Source organism: Lynx canadensis, chromosome A1 (assembly GCF_007474595.2).
Source record: "Lynx canadensis isolate LIC74 chromosome A1, mLynCan4.pri.v2, whole genome shotgun sequence".
Classification (NCBI taxonomy): domain Eukaryota; kingdom Metazoa; phylum Chordata; class Mammalia; order Carnivora; family Felidae; genus Lynx; species Lynx canadensis.
The window spans coordinates 175,181,320-175,200,101 of record NC_044303.2 but is presented as its reverse complement, the minus strand read 5'-3'; positions in this window follow the sequence as shown (position 1 = coordinate 175,200,101).

Genomic DNA, 18,782 nt, shown 5'->3' with positions numbered 1-18,782 from the left:
GACAGCCCAGGTGTCCCTAAACAGGAGACTGGATAAACAGACTGTGGTATAGTCACACAGCGGGATACCCCTCAGCGGCAGAAGGGAACAGGCTTCTAATACCCAACAGTATGGACAAGTTTGGAAAGCATCATGCCAGGCAAAAGAAGCCAGCCACAAAACAGAACATCTTGTATGTTTCCATTGATCTAAAGCTCCAGAAAAGGAAAAAAAAAACATACCTATGATGGAAAAAGTGAGAACAGCGATTCCCTGGGGGCCAGTGCGGTGGGTATTGCCTGGGAAGGAACATGAGGGAAATTTCTGGAGTGATGGAAATGTCCTAAATCTTGATAAGGTTTGGGTAACACGGGTGTATATGTTTGCTGAATTTCATCGGATGGTACAATTAAGATTTGTGCATTTCTCTCTATGTAAATTTTAAAAAATATAAATAAACGTAGAACTCTAGGTAATGATGCCCACGCGGAAGTGTTTAGGGGGGAAGTGTGCAGATTTGGTCAACTTACTATGAGATGCATCAAAAATGAGATGGGGCACCTGGGGGGCTCCGTCAGTTAAGGTTCAGACTCTTGGTTTCCGCACAGGTCATTATCTCACGGTGCATGAGTTTGAGCCCCACACTGGGCTCTGCTCTGACAGTGCAGAGCCTGCTTGGGCTTCTCTCTCTCCCTCTCTCTCTGCCCCTCCCCTACTTGCTCTCTCTCTGTCTCTCAAAATAAATCATAAATTTTTAAAAAATGAGATGGATCAGGGCACCTGGGTGGCTCAGTTGGTTGAGCATCCGACTCTTGACCTCAGCTCAGGTCTTAGTCTCAGGGTCATGAGTTCAAGTCCCATGCTGGGCTTTGTGCTGGGCATGAAACCTACTTGAAAAAAATGAGATGGATGGATGGATAGATACGTGGCAAAATAAATGTAGCAAAATGCTCACAATCACAGGACCTAGGGGGTAGACACACAGGGGTTCACTGTAAATTTCTTTCAGATTTTTGGTATATGTGGCATTTTTCCTGACAGCATGATGGGGGAAGGAAGTATCCAGAACCTAACTACCTGGGTTTGAATCCTAGCTCCACCCCTTCTTAGGTCTGTGATCTTAGACAAGTCACTCAGTCTCCCTGTGCTGTGCCCCAGTCTCCTCATCCGCAAAATGGGAGTGAAAGCATCGGGTTATTCTGAAGATTACATGAGTTATTACATGGGAAGCACTTGGAACAATTCCTGGCACACAGTAGGCACTTAGTAAGGGCTGTCTTTGGCCAACCAACCCCCTGAGATGTTGTATATCTCTGTCTTCAAGGACTGTATCTATATAATCCCCACCAACATTTACCGAGAGGCAGCTTTGCAGATAGACCCATATTGAACCTTAGAATCTAAAGTCCCAGGAGTCTCAGACAAGTGGTTATTCTCTTTGGAGCCCGATTTCCTCAACCTTAAATGGGGAATAACTCCAGTGGCTCCTGGGTTTTAAGAGGATTAAATATAAAACAGCGTAAATGAAGGCAACTGAAGCAGGGTTCAATAAAGGTTCATTGAATGGCTGCTTCCTAAATTAACCTCTCCGCTGACATAATTGAAAGGGATTGATTGAGTTATGGCCTAATGCAGTCCCCCCCCCCCGCCCCCAGCTTGTATACACAACAGGATCCCAGTTGTAGGGCTCTGGACTCCTCCAGGAACATTGAGGTGGTGGTCGAAAGGTCTGGTAGAGGAGAAAGCCCTTTACCCCGAAGCCCTGGGGCAACTCCTTTGCAGTCCCTCTCAGGGATGTCGCCTTAACCTTCAGAGGCCGGCTGGCAGTTTATTTAGCCAGGAGGCTGGAGTAAACAAGATTGATCCTGGAATAGTCATCTTGGTATTTCAGACCTATGTAGGACACCAATGAGGTAGCCTCCCCATCCCTGAGACTGGCAGGCCACTGGGCTGGACATGCCCTGGTAAATAAATAGACCAGAAGGGGCTGTTCACAATGTCAACAGACGTTTGTCTGGCACGGTTTTGTTATAAAATGATCAGAGAGAGCAGATTTTGACCTACAGTTGCAAGACCGGTCTTGGCACGACTTGGGAATCGCTTACGAGACCATCTACTAAAATTTCACGGAAACAGACACGATTTAAACAAAAAGAGTAAACGGATTTGCAGGGCTTTCTAAAGCCTATTATATCATGATTTTTTTTAGCCTTTATTCATTTTTGAGAGAGAGAGAGAGAGAGAGCGCAAGCATGAGCAAGGGAGGGACAGAGAGAGACAGAGACACAGAATCAGAAGCAGGCTCCAGGCTCTGAGCTGTCAGCACACAGCTCGACGTGGGGCTCGAACCCACGGACCGTGAGAGCATGACCTGGGCCAAAGTTGGACGCTTAATTGACTGAGCCACCCAGGCACCCCTATTATATCACGTTTTTAAAAACTTCTAATGGCTACTATGACTTCCTATAGAAATGCTCTCCCCCCTCCCAAGATAAAAAAAGAAAATCCCTCCACGGTCGACTTCATTGGCTTTTAGGGAAGCGATCTCCCGTCCTCAATCTTAAAATCCATCTGGATTTCAGGAGGATTTTAATGCATTCATTGCTAATACTCCCATTTCTCACACAAAAAAATGCTATTTTGTAAGAGAAATTTGCAAAACCCCCCAGAGTCTCTTTAGAGATCTTTTTAAAATGCTTTGACGCTGTAGGAGTGGAAGGGCTGCTCTGAGCTCTGTGTGTGTTTTTTACCTTCCTCTTGGCAACACTTAAATGGAATTCAAATCCCAAATGTCATGAACTTTCTGCTGAGCTTAAACTAGTTAGGGAAGGCTTTTCTAAGTGAGCATGCCATGTGCAAGCCCCTGGTTAATAAAGGATTTAAGGGCGCGTCAGGTGGCACAATGGGATGGACCGGTGCCCTCTTCACCCTCGTTTGGCACCATTCCCATTACCTGGGTAGCTACTGACTCCTTCTCCCCCCTCACTCCCCACCAACCCCTGCACAAAGTCAGGTGCGTCACCAGCTTCCCCAGAAAATGCCAGCACATGAAACATATTGATGCTTTTATTGTGATTTCTAATTCAAGATTTCTGGCATCCCAGGGCAGATCCCATTGCCCTCCACACAACATTGGCACGTTCGCAAGTGCCCATTGGACATGACGTTCCCAAGTCTCCCCTTGACCCCAAGTCACCAAGACACCCCCTTCCCCAGTCATCTTTCCTCATCATGCTGGTACCAAAGGCAGTGCAGAGGGTTTGAACCTCAGATTTTGGGGTCCAGAGTATGGGTTCAATACCCAGCTCCAAGACTCTCTGACGATATGGCCTTAAGCCAGTGACTTCACCTTTCTGCACCTGCTCCCTCATCTGTAAAACGTAGATAACGGTGCTTGCCATAGAATTGTGTGAAGTGTCAGTGGGATAGTTGATGCAAGCCCTTGATGGCAATGCTTTTCAAGTAAGATGTATTTAGTAAATGAATAAATGAATGGACACACCCAACTTAGAGGACAACTTCGCAGGCACGGTGTCTACAGAATGCCCTTGAAAGTAGCTTTGGTAAATACATCTTTCTCCATCACGAAGAGCCAGGGGTGTGCGTAAACATGTATACGCTGGATATCTTGGATGGGGATCTGGTTGATTCATTTCAGAACTCTCCCCATGTCACCACAGCATTGGGGTACAGGGAGTGGCATGGCCATCTTAGCTGTCTCTAGGTGCATAGGGCGTTCAGCCTAGCTGCCAGACGGTGGTCAGGCCCACAAGGCAGCCCCCACAGAAGCAAAGCTGAGAAGTGGCTTTGGGATCCTTCGGGAGGTGAAGTGCTATTCATTGCCATTTTGGATGTGAAGTCTAACCTCCAGGGCCAAGCGAGAGACCTGGAAAATCCATCACTTGGCAACAGCTGGCCTTGATCACAAAGAGGCATGAGAGTGCTATTGCGACCTTGGGGACACACAGCATTGGAAAACCACTGACAGCTACCGATTAAAAAGGACCCTGAAGGCAGAGGTGTCTGTAAATAACAAATGGCCCTCAGTCATGTGAGGACAGCAGAATGAGAACAAGAACCAGGCTCTGGCCAGCTCAGCCAGGGACAGGCTGTTAGACCTGGAGCCGGAGTTTAACCTCGCTAAATGTCACTGTCCTCACCTGCGCTGCAGAAACTCCAGACCTTACCTTTCAACCTTATTGCAAAGATTAAATGATTGACATATATAAAGCACTTAACCCTGTGCCAGCACAGAATCAGTAGTTATGGTTAATATTGATTAAGTTTATGATCCAAAAATTCATTCCGAATATATGAAGCTATATATCTAACATTCTAAATAATACCTTAATTCTCTTCCACAAATGTGAGCTTGCCAGGATTTCCCCAGAGACACAATGACATATTCCCTTGCCAATCTCATGTAGTCAACCTGCCCGTTTATCTACTATAAATACACACACACACACACACACACACGTGTATGCACATTTACATATGTGTGTTCGTGAACATGTAATGCATATATTTATATATATGCACATATATGTAAACATCTACATATACAGAGTGCTTTGAGGTTCACACAGAGGCACAAGTATGATGTATCATTAATATTAATACAAATAAGAATGATAATAATAATCATTCATTAAATGTTTAAGTGCCAAACACCATGCCATAGTATACACACGCATAATTTTTTCCATCCTATCAAAAATACCCAGGGTTACTATCCAGTGTCAGATGTCTGACTCAGAATCACAGTCTTAATTTTACAGATGAAGTCATTGAAAGCAAGATGGGTACATGGAGAAGCAAGAGAAGTTATATTAAGGACAGAGCAAAGTTGAAACTCAACACTGTACCTATCATTAACACCCTTGGTATTCACTCAAGTTTCTGATTTTAAATGAACGACTAGAGGGTGGATGGATGGATGGATGGATGGATGCATGGATGGATGGATGGATGGGTGGATGGGTGGATGGATGGATGGATGGATGCATGGATGGATGGATGGGTGGATGGGTGGATGGGTGGATGGGTGGATGGATGGATGGATGGATGGATGGATGGATGGATGGATAGATGGATGAGTGGATGGATGGGTGGATGGATGGATGGGTGGATGGGTGGATGGATGGATGGATGGATGGATGAATGGATGAATGGATGATGGAGAGATGAATGATGGATGGATGGGTAGATGGGTGAATCATCAACTTAAAGAGGGAAAAGTTTTAGATGATAAAAATAATGAGTTCAGCTTTGGAAATGTTGAGTTTGTGGTGCCCCTGGATAAAGGGATGGTGACCATGTCCCAAGAAGTGGGAGAACACATGGACCTAGAAAGCAAAAAATAAGTTTCTGGGCTAGAAGTGTAACATTTTAGTATTAACTACACCTCCCTGATCCTCAGTTTTCCCTTGTATGGAAAATGAGAGTAATAATACTTTCTCAGAGGATTTTTGAGAATGTTACATTCCGCTTCACACTGGGGTTTCTGGCGGTCTCCCCATTGATATAATTCAGATGATGAGACAAACAAGCAACTTACATTAACAAGTATAATGATACTTTCTTCCTAGTGCGTGGAATGCCCACTTATTCCAGCAACGAATACCCTGGAAAAGGAAGACAGAACAAAGATGATGAGGACACAGAGAACCAAGAGTTTTCAGTCGATCTATTTCATCATGACCATTTCACATGGCTTGGGCCCATCACCCTCAGAACACAGTAATATCTTGACTCGCTTTAGATACAGATGTTCAGCCTCTTTTAGCACCCACCTAGCTTAACATTGTGTCCAAATTTGGTTTGGAACTTGAGTTTCCCCTGAGCTCTTAGGACATTTCCAGGCAGGAGATGATATTCCTTTCATATTGCATTTTTACTTGGTCCTGGTGACTAAAGGGTAACTGCGTCGGAGCTTAATCGAACAAAAGAAATGGGAGTAGGAGTCAAATATGTTGTCAAATGTCTGAGGATGCGAAGTTGTCTTGGGAGGCAAAGAGCTAAGAGTTTGCCTTGAGAAAGTCAATGGGAAGAGAAGTATTCTTTTTTTTTTTTGATGATAGAAAAGCCCACGGATAGAAAAGACCTCTGGAGGAAGGATGTACTACTTAGTGAGGAGAGACCCAACTTGACATCTGAAGGACACAAGTAATTTCCATTCCTAATTTCTAACTCTGGCGCTGAGAGGCTGCGATCTTGAGCAAGTAACCAAAGCCGTCTGACCTTCAGCTTTGTCTGTGAAATAGGGATATCTCTTTTTGTTAGCTAGGTCTTTGGTGGTTGCAAGTGACAGAAACCCAGCTCAATGTGGTTCAGGATGAAGGAGGAATCGATTGGGCCTTTCATACTCCTGGCAGAGAGGGGGCTACTGGATCCAAGGATCCAAGCATTATCACAACTGTCTTTCTTTCTCCAATCTAAACTTCTCTTGGCTTTTTTTGCTGTTAGAATCGATGTTCTCTTGGAAGGTGGTATGATGGCTCTTAGAGTTCTTAGGCTCACTTCTCCCCATCTTCACTTACAGAGAGGCAGAGACTTTTTGCCCTTAGTTCTCAGGGAAGAACTCTGCTTAGCCTAGTTTGGGTTACATGCCTATCTCTAGATAATCACTCTCTGCCATGCCATGGAGAGGCCAATATGCCCATCTCACCTTGGGACCACCTGTTAGAGGCTGATAGGAGAAAGTGAGACATGATTTACCGAAGATGGGCATTTTGGGACTGGAAGAAGTGAACGATGCTACACAGATAAAATGAGAAAAGCCCGTTACGGTTTCCTTCAATCACAGGGATATTGTCAGAGTCACCTTAGACAATGGACATGAAAGCCCCATGCAAATGTCACCATTAAGTTAATGTGTTAATGTGTTATTAATACCTTGTTATTTAAAATAGTAATGAAATCATAGGAAATTACCAAAATTTGAGGCAGGTACATTTCTCACAGAGAATCTAGAGAAATCCATATCACCAAAGAAATCTACACAGCCATCATTTTTTGGTATTTCAAGAAGTTTCTGTCTACCTCACCATGAGACCTAAAGATATGTCCCAGAGCACATGGAACTGAAGTTCACCCTTGAACGACAGAATCCAAACTGTGGACTATTTATTCAACCAATACTAACCAACATCAAGACTATTCCAAGCTCTGTGCTACACTGAGGGGCAGGGAAAACCAGGGATTATCCCTTCCCCTTCTTGTTCTGTATGATACACCTTTGGTCATAATCTGAGCCGAAACCAAGAGTCAGACACGTAACCGACGGAGTCACCCAAGCACCCCAATTAACGTGCTCTTTCTTACCCGATTGTGCCCTGGGTAGAGCATAGAGCTTGGGTATTGGTAGAGCTTCTGGTATTAAAGAGGATCTCAAAACACTGCACAGTCAATTTCCTTTTCTACCATAGCACAGATCGACTTTCCAATGGGGTTCTGTGTTCCTGCTAAGGTCATTTTTACCCCACCGTCCATTCTCTTTCTCTTCGCCTCATGAGAAATTTCTCAACATCCTCTCACTCTCCAAAACTACCAAAGGGAGAATGGGAAGGAACCCCCCAAAAGGGTTTTGTTAGCATGGTGAGGTGGAACAGCCCTCTACCAGTTGCCAGGAAACCCAGGATCCAGACTTCATCTGTGTGGGCCGCTTCTATAAACTTGGACGCGTCCTTTCCCGACGAACTTCAGGTTTCTCACCTGTAAAGGGAACAGGATTGAGTCATCTCTAACAACTTTCAGGCTCTGAATTTTTGTAGTCGGGGACCACGATGAATTGGGCAATGGCCAGAAACCCTACTTTCCTCCAAAGAAAATGTGTCTGCTGCCTCTTCTGCTTTTTCCCTAAGAGGTGACGGTCAGTATGCGGTACTCTCAGCATCCTCCTACTCTAAGGGTATGAATTTCCGCCTCAAACCCAGGCAGGCAAAAATGAAATCTTGCCAACTTGATAGGTCTTTGAGCCCCCACTTCCTCTGAGTAGCAGGAAACTTAATCTTGCAAATTCAAGGTAAACTCGGGTACTCACGAATTTCCACCATCTCACTCGCATCCATTTAGATTTTCTCGCTCTTTCTTGTCTTTTCCTTCTTCCAAGAAGATCTAAATTTGGGGAACTTACAGGTCGCCCTGCTATCCAAGGAAAGGCGTCAGTCTTCAGGGTTGTCCCGCTGGGGCTTCTGTTGACACGCAGAAGTGCTTGCCTGCACTTGGTTTGTTGGCTCTATTTATTCCCGACGTTTCTATTCTTCGAGAACCCAGCTGACATCTTGGTCTCCCTCAGCTTCCCAGCGGCAGGGCCACACCAGTCCCTCCTCACCATGCTTAGCCTGACCACAAGGCATCAGTGGGGCCTCTGAGCTGCCCACGCCGGTCCTGCCACAATGGTTGCTCCTCTGTCTCCAGCCTTCGCAAGACTCTTCTTCCCACGGTTTCAGATGCAAAGTCAGGAGTGGGAGCCTTCTGATCTCGGTGCCTATAGATCGTCTGACGTTTCTATTGTTCCCATCCTAGCGCCGAGGCTAGGAGGTCTACGGTGAGGATCTTCTAGAAACATCTGCCTCCGTCCCACTTTCTTTTCTCCTCTCCTGTTTCTCTGCCTCACTTTACCTACCGGATGTTTACCAAGTCTGACATGGAAACTATGCTTCCGCAGTCTGTGTGTACGAATCGACCTTGGGTACTAAGTCATCGGGCAGACAGGCTTTTAATTTATGAAGCTATATTTGTTAACTAAAAAACAAAACAAAACAAAAACAAACAAGCTTTAAAGCATCTTCTCTCTTTAAGTTCCAGATTCTTGGCAATTATAAGCCTCAGTTTTTAAGAAATTACCCTGTTTTGGGGCGCCTGGGTGGCGCAGTCGGTTAAGCGACTGACTTCAGCCAGGTCACGATCTCGCGGTCCGTGGGTTCGAGCCCCGCGTCGGGCTCTGGGCTGATGGCTCAAAGCCTGGAGCCTGCTTCCGATTCTGTGTCTCCCTCTCTCTCTGCCCCTCCCCTGTTCATGCTCTGTCTCTCTCTGTCTCAAAAATAAATAAACGTTGAAAAAAAAAAAAAAGAAATTACCCTGTTTTATGTTTTCAGAGCTTGTTTTGGAACCGTTTACCGATCATTTTTCTTGGCCCTGCGTGTTCTCACCCTGAGTGCAGGGTGTGCTGTCCCCGAGTAGTGGCAGGTGTGGAATAGGTACAAAGAAGTGGAGGGGGATGCCATGGGAGGCACCTTTGGCTAAGGTCTCAGAATATTGCCTCGTGTAATCACCAGTCTCTCCAATGGTCTTCGATCCCCCAAAAGACAAGTGTGTAACTGGGATCATTCCCCTGTGAACCTCAGGTTTGGTCCAAATGCTCCGAGTGTGCTGAATTAATTTCTTGGAACATCTTTTTTTTTTTATTTTTTTAAATTTTTTTTTTTCAACGTTTATTTATTTTTGGGACAGAGAGAGACAGAGCATGAACGGGGGAGGGGCAGAGAGAGAGGGAGACACAGAATCGGAAACAGGCTCCAGGCTCTGAGCCATCAGCCCAGAGCCCGACGCGGGGCTCGAACTCACGGACCGCGAGATCGTGACCTGGCTGAAGTCGGACGCTTAACCGACTGCGCCACCCAGGCGCCCCTATTGGAACATCTTTGACCTGAAAACTAGTTACATTTTAGTTTCTCTCAGGTGCAAAGGAAAGAACAGGTTGGTAATTCCTTCCTTCCTTCCTTCCTTCTTTCCTTCCTTCCTTCCTTCCTTCCCTTCTTCCTTCCTTCTTTCTTTCTCTTTCTTTCTTTCTTTCTCTTTCTTTCTTTCTTTCTCTTTCTTTCTTTCTCTTTCTTTCTTTCTCTTTCTTTCTCTTTCTTTCTTTCCTTCAACAATATGACAAAACAGTAATGCATCTACCTTTATCCAGTGGTAGAATATACTGTTCATCACATCTGCCATCTTGTGGATCCCCCCCTAAACCATTAGCAGAGAAACATCATCTGTGAAGAATGTTGTGTTTGTGGAGTTATATACATTGAATGAATCTGCACAGAGGATAAGTGTTAGGGGACATTATGTTCAGCCCCCTGAGCACTTAAAAAAAAAAAAAAAAAAAAGAACGTCATTAGCAGGGATAATAGAGAGAATATGGTACCCAGGGAGGTGTAGCCTGGGAGGTCTGGCAGTAGGCAGGAGTGACGGAAACGTGATAGAAGAAGGTTGAAGGGCACTACGTCTGCCCCAGCTAGAAAATGATTGTCATCTTAGCTTTGGGGGCGAGCAGGGATTCTGGTGATAAAAGCCAAGGCCCTTCCCTGTGGGATCCAAAACCCAATCCGGCTAATACCAGATCAAAATCTTCCTGCCCCTAGTAAGTGTCAAGTAAATATCAAGAAAGTGCTGATCTTTTTTGATTCAGTAATCGCTCCCCCCACCCCCTTAAAGACAAGCGGAGGCAGCTCCTTCTTCCCCCAGCCAGAAGCCCAGCTCCTCGCCACTCCTCCTGAGCTCCCCTCCTCCCTCCCGTTCCTCCAGGCCCTGCCTTTCCTTCCAACCTCCAAATGTGCCAGAGGCGCCCCAGCCCAAAACCACTGTCCCCTGACCCCGGCTTGCCTCCCAGCAGCTGGGCTTTCTTTTCGGTCCCAGCCAAGCTGGGGAAGGACTGTGCAGTTACTGTCTGCCTTTCCTCCCAGCCCCTCTGGACCCAGAGACTCGGGGCCACATACTGTGAGCCCCACAGGACAATGACGTGATTCTCTTGTCCTCTCTGACCTCGGCTCCAGGCCTGGCACAGAGCAGGCGAACAGAAAACATCTGGTAGACGGACAGGTTCCTGGGCGGGGGAATGGCAGGTTGGCTGAGCGAGAGAGAGATTCTTTCCAGATGAATCTCCCAGGAAGTCTCAGAATAAAGGCAGGTTACATCAAATTGTCTTTTTGAAAAAACACTCCGCACAACTAGGTGGCGTTTTTCATGCAGTGTGACAAGGACAAGGGTATGAAGGCAAGCGTGTTCCTTTGCCTCGGGCAGGCAGGCTGCTGCCTACTACTCTGAGCTTGTAGTTCAGGATCTGGGAGAAGAGAAGGGATGAGGCCACGTCTCTGCAACTCAGAGCACCAGCAGCCACCAGCGACTGGTGACTGATAGGGAAGGAGAAGGTGGATTCGAGGCGTCCTGTGCTGCCTCCATTGGGGTCCCTTTGCATCAGCGCATCCAAGGTGACGAGGAGTTGCGTGCCCTTTGCTGACATGCCAGGCTTGGAACAGCTGGGGAGAAGGAGGCTTGGTGGCCCGGTGAGGAGACGCAAGAGCCAGCTCCCGGGCCAGATAAGCACGGGTTATCACCCCGGCTCTGCGGTAGGCTCTCCAAGGCCTGGGACCCGATCTGCCCTGTCCCCCAAGGTGTCCCACACCTGGCACGACATGAAGCCTCCGTGAGTATGTTCCTGACACTCACAGAACAGCTACCTCAATGCCCATTGTTCGCTGCTGCTTTACGGTTTGCAAGATGTTTTTGCCACATGATCTCGTTTCATACTTACTGCCAATGAATGAGATGGGCCTCACACGGTGCGGGGGGGTGGGGGGAGGTTGGGGCGCAAGCTCTGGGGTCAGAAAATCGGGGTAGGAATTCTAAGACTTACGAGAGGCGTGACGTTGGGCCAATTATTGTTCCTTTCCGAGCCTCTGTATCTCAGTTGTAACATGGGGATCACATAAGAATCTACGACAGCAGGCGTGCGGTCGTGATTGGTGCAGGGGATTGATATGGAAGAGTTGGTATAGTGCCCAGCACGTAGTAAGTGACCTTTATAAGTCACCCATGTTCATCGCTGGTGGGGAACGTAATTCCCAGAGAGCAGAAGTCAGTTGCCCAAGGTCTTACAGCAAGTCGGTATCAGAACCAGGACTAAAATCCAAGATTTTTTGCTCCAGAGGGGTTGCTCTCCCTAGTCTATGATTATAACAGCTACCCTTTGTTGAGGGTTTCCCCACTGCCAGACACAGTGTCAAACACGTTTCACGTATTCTTTCTTTTCACGTATTCTTTCTTTTCACGCTCAAGACGGTCCTGAGTGGGCTCTATAACTATCCCCATTTTACAGATGAGACGCCTGAGACCCAGAGAAATGAAAGCAACGTGGCCAAGGCCAGCGTGTCTTTACGTGGTCAAGGGATGCACCCGTAGGCGGTTCCTACCCACCTGCTGTGCTGTTCTTACTAACTTCAGTGGCGTGTTGGAGCCCACCAATCCACGAGAGCTGGTTGTTATTCATTGTTGAAACCGTTGGTGATTGTTAAACCATCGGGGGCCTGGAACTGGTCATGGGGGGTGTTTATACCACAGAATTCAGCACACATTACAAACCCACGGCCTTTTCTCTTTTAACCTGAAAGCAGTTGGCCAGCCTTTAAAATTCCACTGCCTAACTTACACTCGGAAGATGTTTCTTCTCAATTCTTAGTTGTTGTTAGTTGGGGAAACTTAGGGGGAAAAATACAGACGGTGAAAAGAGTTTTCCTCATCCTAACACAGTGGTCTTTCTTTCCCCGGGGCTGAAAGTGCCCGGACTGGTAATGTCACGTAAGGTTTAATTGGTCCCTTGCCTATTGAAGATGCTGTGCTCTTGGTGGGGGGTTATTTCTGTCTCCACTAATGAGAAGTGCTTCCATACTTGACAGGTGCCCGCCCACTTTTTAGCCTGCAAAGGTATGAGCTGGTTGTAATAGCACATAGTTAGCACATATCCAACTGGAATGCCACAGAAAAGCTAGCATATTCATCCAGTATTTATTCATTTAATTAGCCAACTTTCACCCAATGCTTCTTCTTATCAGGCTCTGGGTGGGCCAGACACCGGAGGCTCAGAGAAGAGTCAACTGCGGATCCTGTCCTCAGGGGTCTCACGGTCTTACAGAAGAGATAGACAAGGCACGGAACAATTTGGGGGCTCTGAAGAAAGTGACAGAATCTCTATGTGCGGAGTACAGTGGTCACGTGGAGGAGGAGGGAGGACTTGTAGCTGAAGAGAAAAATCAAAGAAAGCATCACTTGTGTGGGGATACTTGGGTATCCAAGAATCGATGGCTGGTTTCCCAAAGAATAAGGGGAAACGTGCATGCCAGACAAAAAGAAACAGAATATGCAGAGGCCAAAAGGAGTCCAAGAAGAGGATGTGTTTGATACCCTGCTGGAAGCTCTATCTGGAGGGCACTGTGTAGGTTGGATTGGGGAGAGAAAGGAGGGTGGAGGGATGACCTGAGGCCAAGTCACGAAGGTCTGAAAGGCAAGGTGTATTAGTTACCTAATGCTGCATAACAAATCATCCCAAGACTGACTGGCTTTAAATAACATATTGCTTATTATCTCTCGTGTTTTCCGTGGACCTGAAATTTGGGAATGGTGTGGTTAGGTGCTCTTGGCTCAAGGCTTGCCATGCAACTGTATCCAAGTCAACCAGGGCTGCAGTCATCTGAAGGCTCGACTGGGGTGGGAGGATCCACTTTTGAAGGTGGCTCACTCATATGGCTAGCGAGTCGGTGCTGGCTCTTGGCAGGGCATCTCAGTTCTCCACATGAGCCTCTTCGCAGGGCCGTCTGGGTGTCCTCAGAGCCTGAAGGCTTGCTTCCTCTTGCATGGAACGATTGAAAAGAGTGAGATAGAAGGTATGCTTTTTATGACCCAGCCCCAGCTGTCACACACCATCATTTCCACTCTGTTCTATTGGCCATACAGACCAGCTCTGATTCAGCGTGATAAGAGATCATTCTAGGAAGTACATACCGCGAGTCCAGGATTATTGAGGGCCATCTTGAAGGCTGACTACCATATCAGGTTAGAAGTTAGGATTTTATCTTATAGCTGATGAGAGGTGTTGGAAAAGGAAGCAAGACTATTAAAAAAAAAAAAAAAAGGAAGTGCTTCTTAAGCATCAAAAGAAGCAATGGACATTGTATCCTGATTCCTGGAAATTCTCTTGAAATTCCCAGATAAGTTCCACTACTTGGTATCAGTGTGACCTTAGGCAAATCATCTCCTGTCTCCTAAAATAAGGTTGGTTTTATCTGTCTCACAGAATTACTGAAGGACAAAAAAAAAATAATGCATTCAAAAGGGTTAGCACAGTGCTGGGCACTTAGTATGTGTTCAATAAAGAGTTGTTAATACCGTTGTCAGTATGATGGAGACCAACGCTCTGAGTCACACAGTGAAGACTGAAGATCCATCCGTTCTCCCCAGGGGAACCAACAGCCCCTTTAGGCTAGGACTTCTTCTCCTTGCAAAAGCCAGAAGCCCTGCCACTTCACTATCTAGGAGAGTGAATTTGATATGTGAGCCTGTTGATAAAGTTGAGTGCTTTGCACCATGTTTTATTTTTGTTGTATTTTCTGGGCTCAACCCCGAAGCAGTTGTTGTGTCCAAAGGGAGGTTTAAAGCTGCTGAGAAGATTCCACCCAGAGAAGGGTCTGGGCCCTTGAGAGTGGGCACCACTGGGTTTGAAAGTCCCTACAATGCCACTGGGGACAAAGGTTCTGACTCTGGAAACGCAATCAAATTGTCTGGTAGGGGTGTTCAGGACCCTTCCCTTCCTTGGAACATGCCAAAGGAACTTATTTTTCACTTCCACGAGCTTACATACTTAGTCAGTGGTCACAGTAATGAAGGTAGTGATCAGAATACAACTGTGGACTCAGATCTAACAGCAAATCCCAGTCCTGTGACTTACTTTAAGGACCTAGGCAGGGTGCCTGGATGGCTCGGTTAGGTGTCCAGCTTCAGCTCAGGTCGTGATTTCATGGTTTGTGGGTTCGAGTCCCACATCGGGCTCTCTGCTGTCAGCGCCTAACCTGCTTTGGATCCTCTGTCCCCCCCTCTCTCTGCCACCCCCCCACACACACACTTCTCTCTCTCAAAAACAAATAAACATTTTTTTAAAAATGACTCAGGCATGTTAATCAACCTCTTTATGCTTCTTCTTCCTCTCCTGTAAAACAGGGATGAAAATAAGGTCCGCATCTATGTTATAGAGTTTGGTTATATTATTAGCACAGGTTGAAGGAGAACTTGTACTGCTGATAATTTCTTTTGGTTGACAGAATCTTTGCTTTTGCCATCAAGGTAAGTCCAAGGGATGGAAAGATGGGCACAAACGATCAGACATTGAGGGGCATAAGTAAATATCCAAAGAGCTTAAGGTCTGAATTTCTAAGCCAAAATTTCAGGAGGAAAGGCAAAAGGATGCGATACATTTGTTTTGAAACTAATTAATGCCCCATGGATTAAGATGGAATAAAGATTGTGCTTTATCCTTTCACATCAGAAAAACCTGGATGAAATTGGTCCAAGGGCTGAAATCGATTCCAGACTTCCCTGTGGTCATTTGCAATGACGGACTGCTTGTCAATCAGCCCATGGTTTCTTCCGGCAACCACGTTGTTGGCCTCACCTCTAGAGATAAGGAAATTAGGAGCCAGAAGAATTAAATGAACTGCCACGAGGAGCAAAGCAGCCAACCTATCGATTGGGTCAGGCGCCCCTGAGATTTCGGCCATCTGGGACCAAATACACAAACTCCTTGGAATGCTTTCTATTTTGTGTGATTTATTTAATCAAAACAGTAGTGATGGAAAAGCAAAACACTTTGTGCCATTCCTCTGATGCCCATGTGGGGAGGAGATAGAAAAGTGAAACGAAAAGATGTGGGTGACAGTGGGCATGACCCTCCACAGTCCTATCTTTGAGTAGCAGCTTTGGTGTTGCCTGAAAGGTACTCGGACCCATGCAGGAGAAAAGATTTGGGGTGGATTTGTAAGCACACCCTCCACCAGAACAACCGAACAGAATTATGCAAAAGTTAGAAAAGAAAAAAAAAAGACCTAATAAATCCAGCATGGTTCCCATTATATATCATTGAGGAGTTGGCACCGACCTAGTAACTTGATTTCAGGTTCGGCATGTGTATTCCCTAATTGGCCACTAATTCCTTGATTAGTTAGGTCCAGGAAAGAGCTTGAGCATCCAGGAAAGAGCTCTTGGATGATGGCAATTACCATGAAAGCCACGTGGCTGTGTCCCCACGAGTACCTTCGAAAGGGGAAGCAAAGAGAGGACTGGGGAGTGAGAAATCCGGGTTGAGTCACAGCTTTATGATACTCAGCAGGTTACTTCCTTCTTGAGGCCCTTAACTTCCTTATCTGGAAAATGGGAAGACTGCATCCCTCTTAAGTTTGTAGGGATTAAATAAGATGATGTTTGTAAAACGTGTGGCACGGGGCAAATTCATAATAAATAGAAGCTGTTGCAAATTGTCGTTATGAGGCTGTACGTAAGCCCCGTGGCAAAACGAACAGACCTTTCCTTCAGGGCAGTGCTTTTCCTACTGAACGTTGACAGAGCTAACCAAATGTAGCAATTGCAAACCTGTTCTATTTTCTTTGAAGTCTTTATTATTGGAAGCAAATATGTATTCAGAGCCATAAGGCCAACTTGCAAAGTGGCTTCTATTTAGGAAGAGAAACATATTTTATTCTATGGGGAAGGGAAAAAGGAGAAGACAACGAAGAAAATAGCATTTATTGAGTGCCCCCTATGCGCGAGGCACCGCTCCGGATGTATTAACATTGAATCCCAGAGGCATAAATAAATTGCCCCAAGTCGCACAGCTAGTAAATGGCAAAGCCAGCATCTGAACTCAAGACTGTTAGAGCCCCAAACCTTTGCCCTGTTCTACTCTCTGAAGCCAGCATCCGAGCCCTTCAGCCACGGCCCCTCTCCAGCCCACCTGGTAACTTTGTTTTAGGACTCAAAAGATTGGCAAGATAAAAACCTTATTGAGCCTCAAAAGAGTCAAATTTCTCACCACGAGTGACAGATCCTGGAGAGAAACTGATCACGGACTACATCGTCCTGAAGGATGAACAGAACGTGGTGCCAAAGGCGCTAACGTTAAGGTAGTCACGGCGGAGAGCAGTCAAGTTGTTTCTGAAAATGAGTACATCAATGTGTAGCCCTTTTGGCCTGCCCCAGGTGGAGTGGCACGAAGGAACTCCTACCCAGAGACCAGCGGTCTCTGAGCAAGCAAAATGTTACATACAGAGTCTCTGGATACAAGAAGGATGCGCGCAAAAGTACAAATCTTTAAGGAACCAACCAAGACAAAATAGAACTTATAACAAAATGTTTTCTAACTGCATTGGGATTATAACCCAAGAATCTGAGCACGGTCTGGGAGCGATTTTATGTCTTCAATTTTTAAACCATGCCGACCCCATCTTGTACGTTGGGGCTCACCTCCCTCCAATCACACACCGAGCCCAATGGGTCCTCGTGGGCTTTGCACCTGATGTTCCCTTTGGAATGCTCTTTAGCTGTCTCTCACAGGACAACATCCTTCCTGCCATTGGGTGTGGGCTCCAATGTCCCATTCCCAGGGCCTTCCTTAAACCCTGGTGAATGCTGCTGTCCTTCCCCCTTCACTTTCTATCATACGCTTTGTTGTCTTCAAAGCACGTTTACTATTGGAAATGCCCCGTTTCAGTTGTTGGTTTTGAGATTTGTTGGTGGTCTCCTCCTCCAGAATAGAAATTCTGTGAATGTCACAACCTTACCTGTCTTTTTTGCTGCGGTCCCTTCCTGGAACGGTGTTTTGCATTTTATAAGCATTTAGTAAATATCTTTGAATAAAGGTAAAGGAATCTCTACAATTTGGGGATGAGAAAGGGGTGAGGGAATGTGACTAGGCTCACTCAGCCCTACACTTCTGTCTTGTTGTGTCTGCCTAGAGTGTCCCCCTCCTGAGGTCCTGGAAGACGAGTAAACTCCTAGTCTTCTCCAAAGCCCAGTGCAGGAGTCAATTTCTCCATAAAGTCTCTCCTGCCACTCGCCCATCAGAGCTAATCGCTGACTTAGGTGTGCAATCTTTCTGTCCTGCACCTACCTCTATTTTCCCCCACCTCACACTCTGCTGTATTTATTTCCTTGTGTGCCTGGCTCCCATATTTGCATATGAGCCCCCTAGGGACAGAAGAGCCATGTTTCACACCTGGGACGATGTCGAGCATCGAAGAGGCGCTTGGTGAACGTCTGGGAAACAGGTTGAATGGAAATTAATTACAACACACTCCTGAAAGCTATCTTTAAATGTCCACAGGCTGTGCAGGCTATCTACCTGGTTTAATTCAATTCGACAACTATTTACTCAACATAATCCAGCAGATGATGAGACTGCCCTGGAACTGTAATCTATCGGAATAAATAGAATTAAGGGTCTGCCTTTAGTTGCGGTCGTTCAGAAACTCGGGAGCAGAGATCAGGGAGAGAGAGAGAATCCCAAGCAGGCTCCACACTGTCAGCGCCGAGCCGGAAGTGGGGCTCAAACTCATGAACCAGGAGACCATGACCTGAGCCGAAATCAAGAGTCAGATGCCAGCCGAGCGCCCCTTCCTCTCTGTTAAATCTTATGCTCTGTCCCGGGGATTTCGGGGCTGTAGGTGTTATCACTGGTGTGCATACCAGGTGTTGTGGGAGCAGAAGAAAGGGAAATTTATTGATCACCACGAGCCCTGCGAAGACCTTATGGAGAAGAACAGGTTTCATAGTCTTTGAACGTTTCCGCCAGAAGAAAAGAGGACAAGTCCCGGGCATGCCAGCTGCGGAGACACAGGAGGGGCAGCAGGCACGTGGAGGGCACCGGGAGTAAAGGTGGTGAGACGGGAGAGGTGGACCCGAGAGATGAGGGGGGCCTTGCCAGCCTGGAGTGATCCGAGATCTACTGAAGACGACAACCCCCCTACTTGCCTCCAGCCTGGAATGATCCG